This window comes from Pteropus alecto, unplaced genomic scaffold (genome assembly GCF_000325575.1).
Source record: "Pteropus alecto unplaced genomic scaffold, ASM32557v1 scaffold5, whole genome shotgun sequence".
Taxonomy (NCBI): Eukaryota; Metazoa; Chordata; class Mammalia; order Chiroptera; family Pteropodidae; genus Pteropus; species Pteropus alecto.
This window is the reverse complement of record NW_006441953.1, coordinates 28,824,032-28,829,840: the sequence shown is the minus strand read 5'-3', so window position 1 is coordinate 28,829,840 and position 5,809 is coordinate 28,824,032.

Here is a 5,809-nt window from a genome sequence, read left to right as displayed (position 1 = left end):
CATGATTTGGTCTCAATCTCTAAGGCAGGGTAGAGTTCGATGGTACCAGCCATTGAGACATTATGTAGAAAAACCCAGTACGTGCTGGGAAGAACCTGAGCTCTAGACCATGACCCTGGCTAGAGAGGGGAGGTCGGTGGGAAAGTTCTCCTCACTGCAGCTCAGCCACCGCCCTGGGCACGAAAGTTCATGGCCGCGGGTGGGGGGGTGCTAGTAACAAAGTTCACAATGGGGGCGGAATCAGAGATGGCAGCTCGGCTCCCTGTAGGGTCTCCTGCCTTTCAAATAGACACACCCATTTAGGTTCTTGGGTCACGAGGCACCTCATCACAAAAGTGGGGCCTCCTGAGGTTATGCACATCCTCACTAGAGTGACTTTTAAAAGATCAAGGTTATAAATTTGGCTACAGAGCCATAGCCTGGTCTTACCCCCAAATCTGAGCCTTGACCCCAAGAACTTTGTGGATGGTTTCCAGTGAGAAATGGGAAAGCAAATTGGGGGAAAGCCACAGGCGTATACTGAGGTGCTTGCTAAGGGACTAGGGACTTGATTTCTTGGAAGCTTCCAGAAGCATTTAGAATGATTGTTCTTCATGTGACGAGAACGGGTAGGGGAAAGTGTGTATCCATCGCCTCCTTTCCTTCACCAACTGAAAGCAGATGTGGACATTCCCTGGACAGTTCTGGGCTCCACGCGTCCTTCCCACGAGCAGGCTTCCGTCGGCATCCTCACCGACTGCAGCCCTGTGGGATGCCGCCGCCTCTGCGTGGAGCCCGGGACCGATTCCTGGCCTGGTTATCAGCCCAGAGGGGACGTTGTCTCCAATCTGGATAACGTCCTTGTGCTTGAGGACGAGGTGGTCATGCCAGGGATGGATGGCATCGAACCAATACTCCCCTGGGTGCGGAATCAGTGACGCCAAGGGCTCCGCAGAGGTATCCTCCACAGCGATGGGCACGGTCTGGCTGGAGAAGCCCCCACCCTCAAAATGCACTGAGTGCACTAAATAAAAACCTACCTAAAAGACTAATGTCTTAAATGTGTTTTAAAGTAAGTGATCATGGGGGTGGCTCCGTAGTGTAATGGTTAGCACGTCTGCTTTACACGCAGAAAGTCCTGGGTTCATGCCCCCGGTGGAGCCACGGACCATACCTCGCGTGCACCGGGCCCCCCGGATGCGTGGGAGGAGATGCCCCACCTTCAGAGACCCAGTTCTTAAGGGGTGATGGCAACATCCGTAGGTCAGGGGTGGAGGTGTGTGGCGGGGGAATTAAAGAGGGGGTGGGGAAGTAAGTGATCATGAAAACTCAGAGGAGACCCAGGTTCCTTGGATGAAACTTTCAGTGCTTACTGTTAGGATTGATCCTCCCGGTGCAGAAGCTCAGAGCTGGGTTATTATCTTGGATGCCATGTGCCTCGGAGCCAGACAACTTGGCTAATCAGGGACTGGAACCTGCTGTCACTATCGTGCTTCTGCTCCGACTTCACTGTGGGAGACCTTATCCTCCAAACGTGGAAGGGGAGGGGAAGGTGCCGGTCCGCTTGCCTTCAGCCGAGATCTGAATGAATGGACTCTAAAATATCATACTTTGAGTTGTGGGCATTGACTCACTTGATCCCAGGCTGTTCGGGGTTCTCTTGATACCTGCATTGTAGTGGAAACGCTCTAGTGAGATTCTTAGTTTAAAAGCAAAGCTCTAGAGAGAAAAAAAATGGCGTAGATGTTAGAGGCTCTGTTCATCCCTCTGGCAACCAAATCAAAGTTGTGACAGAAGCAAGGAGCAGCAGCAAGGAAAAATTGGAACGAACAAGCCATACAACTAAGGAGAAATCTAAGACATCACCCTGTAGCGGCAGAGGGTAGGACGGGGCGAGGACAGGGGTTTGTCTGGTCCTGGGGGGATGAGCGGGATGGAGGCTGTGGCAGCGGCAGACACCTCTTAAAGGGGCCCGTCAGTGAGCGGATTTTCAGTGATGGACCTGCTCGCTCTGAGCACCAGTGCTGATCTGGCTACGCGCAGGGGGCACCAGGGACTTACACGGAGACATTGTCAGTGAGGGCCGAGTCAAGACTCGCTGGGTACAGACATGCTGGTGGTATCTATTGTTCCCTGTTGAGCCCTCCCCCAGTGCCCAGACCCAGTGCCTCCATAGCCCTGATGCCATCAAACTGGATGACAGAGGTCACTCAGCCCAGAGGATTCCCTGAAACCCTGCCTCCCCCAACTCGTGGCCCCACCCAAGCCACCTCCAGGTCTATCCTCAGCAAGTCAGATGCTCCTTGCTGAGACTCACACTGGAGGCAGCTGGCCTCGGTTTCTGGTGTGGCCTTTTGAGGCAACTCTAAGCGCAGCATCTGTGGATTGTTGACTGAATCTTGACAGGTGGCCCCAGAGGGGTAGAGGCTTGGGCTAAGTTTGGCCTGCAGCTGAACCTCTCTCAGGACTGTGCCACTGGACACCGACTTCACAAATCCACACTAATAAGGCCGGGAGACTTAGGAGCTTTGCTTAGTACATAGAAACACACGGAACGGCAGCCAAAATGGGAAGACAGAAAAGCAGAAACCATATGAAAGAAGAGAACAGAGATCCAGATATAATGGAGTCAAGAAATCTAACAGATGCAGAGTTCAAAACACTGGTTATAAAGATGCTCAGTGAACTTTTGGAAAGTGTAGATAAATTCAATGAGAACTTTAACAAAGAGATAAAAAACATAAAAATGGAAATGGAAATTATAAAAGGGAACCAGTCTGAAATGAACACATTATCTGAGATGAGAAGTATATTAAATGGAATGAACAAAGGAATAAACAAAGTGAATAAAGATAAGAGTCAAATGCCCTAACTAGAGGACGGGAAAACCAACCAGGACACTCAATCAGGATGGCGAGAAAAAAAGATGCCAAGACTATAAAAGTAACTTAAGGAGGATATGGGACACTACTAAGGCTCCATAATATTTGTTTCATCGGTTTAACTGAAGAAAATCGAGACGTTGAACAACTGTTTGAAGAAATAATGATGGAAAATTTTCCTAACCTGGTGAAGGCAATGGACATAAAATCTCAGGAAACTCAGAATTCCAAAAATCAGGGATCCAAAGAGGCCCACACCAAGACACATCATGATTAATATGCCAAAGATTAAAGAGAATATTAAAAGCAGCAAGAGAAAAACAAATAATCACATATAAGGGAACACCCATAAGACTGGCAGCCGATTTCTCAAAAGAAACTGCGGGACAGAAGGGCTTGGCAAACAATATTCGACAGGATGAAGACCCAGGATCTACAACCAAGAATAACTTACCCAGCAAAGCTATTATTTAGAGTTGAAGGACAGATAAAGAGCTTCCCAGACAAAAATAAGCTCAAGGAATTTATCACCACCAAGCCAGTGTTATAGGAAATATTGGAGGGACTTCTTTAAGAAGAAAAAACATATATCGAAAACAGGAATAAATAATGGTAACAACTACATTCCTATCAATAAGTATCTTAAATGGAAAAGAATCAAGTGCTCCAACCAAAAGATAGAGTGGCTAAAAGGATAAGAAAACAAGACCCCTACATATGAAAAGGAAGGGGATGGAAAAAGATCCTGCTTTGATGGACCTAGAAGGTATTTAAGCCAGAGAAAGATAAACACTATATGATTTCACTTATATGCGGAATCTAAGGAATAAAAAGAACAAACTAATCATAAACACTCACAAACATAGTGGACAGCTTTGTGTTGGACAGAGGGGAGAAGGGTTTGGGGGCTGGGAGAATGGGGTGAAGGGTTAAAGAAGTACAAATGAGTAGCTGATGGATGGTCACAGGGATGGGGAGCACGGCAGAGGGAATGTAGTTAGCATTAATACGTTGGCTAGGTAGAGGGTTGGGGGGGTGCAGCTGGAATTGTTTTTATGAACTATATAGATGTCTAACCAATGTACTGTATACTTTAAAAAAATAATTTAAAAAAAGAAAGGTCTAATCATTTCGTATGTCTTCTGGGTATAATCTATAGCTTTTTAAAGTTTCTATAGAAGGCAGAGAAGTGATAGCATTACCTTATTAAAGTGCAGAGTCTAATATTTAGGGCTGATGCAACGTGATGTGTTCTCAGAATTCTGCATGGGAAAATGCTTGGATCTCCTCGGCCCATATTCTTCCGACATGTTATCCACCGGCCAAATCAAAGTAGACTGGGTGAAATTGTTCTCCGACTAGTCAGAATTATTTAGTAGATGGAAGAGAATGACTGATAGATGATGTCAAGAAGAGAGTTTCTCATAAAATTTCCCTGCTAGAAGCCTGGAATTTGCCTTGAGTTGCAGGATACAAGGAAATGACCGTGGCTCTTGTCTTGTCAGTAACGCACCAGGAAGAACTTGAGCATGGGGTGAGGCTCCTCAAGGAGGGGTTGAACCAGGCTGGTGTACCGGGATCTCCTAGAGACAATGGGGAAGTTACCAGAAGGAGGATCGTTTCTCCTGCAGTCAGATGTCAGTTCTATATTTCTCGGACCTTTGGCTGACTCTCGGAGGGGCCTCCTGACCCTGTCCTGGGATTGTCTTTGTTCTACTCTGGAAAGTCTTTCACTTTGTCCTGCCCGAAGGCAAAAACTAAGTTCACATTTGATTGTGAAGTTGTGTGGCGTTAACACAAAATAGGCTCCTCAATTGTTGACTGTGAAACTTTGACTTTTATTCTGCTGGGAGTTTTGCTATTCTCCTTCTGCTGCTCGCGGAAAGATGGGTGGCTGCTTATAATCCTCTGGTTGAGTGTCAAAACCCGAGGGTATGTCTTAAGCCTTTTCTCAGCACACCACTGCCCCAGTTAGTGTGTGTGGGGGCAGAGGTTTGTCTCATCTGCTTTTGCACTCCAGGGCTGTGGTACGCCAATGATTTCGGCCCTGGCCATGGGGGTCCTGATGAGGGGCGAGTCACTCTGCTCACATTCACGCATGATGCTGTTTCTGCAAAGGGATGCGCTTACCAGCAGGCCCGTTAGCCCTTTTCTCTCTCACAGGAAGAAACCCAGTTAAGGTGCCTAACGGGAACGGAACCTGTCCTGTCCTTTATCCAATAAGTCAATCCTTGGCATAGCATTCCTAAGGGAAAGCCTCCTACTTTGTGGAGAAAAACCTAACCAGTCAAGATGCCTCAGGGAACCTACCAGTCCTGTTACTATAAGGAGTTAAAAACGACAAAGACCACATTCGCATGAAAAAAAAAAAAAACAACAAAAACCTTGATATTCAATATCATATGGTAAATAACCCTTGTGTTTATTCACAGAATCAATGCTTTAAGATGACATACAAAACGAAAGAGCTAAAATGGCCATGTTTATTGCAAGAATCTATTTATATATAAACGTATCTGTTTAGCTGCCAACTTCGGCCTCGGGGCGTGGGAAAGGATGCTGTAGACTCCACGTGGTTTCCAGGGGAAATGTAGAGTTTGGCCGCAGAGCCCAGAGGCCTCGTGTGTCAGGCCACGTTTTCTGGGTTGTGTTTGTATTGGATGCCCACCCAGCTTCACTTGAGCCAGTCCTGCCTGGGAGAAACCAGCCCTGGAGGACGAACCACAACTCAGTGTAGCCGAATGACGAGATGCTCTCATAGGCGTATGCCCAAATCGGTGGTCTACAACAAGAGCTGTTTCATCCGGGCCCTCACAGGCCTGTGGGTTGGTGGGGGGGGCAGCTCTGTTCATGTGTGCTCTTCTGAGACCCAAATACGTATATGGCCAATTTCCACTGAGGATTTCCCAGGGAGGCGCTTTGCTGGGTTTGCCTGCCATCTGTCTTCA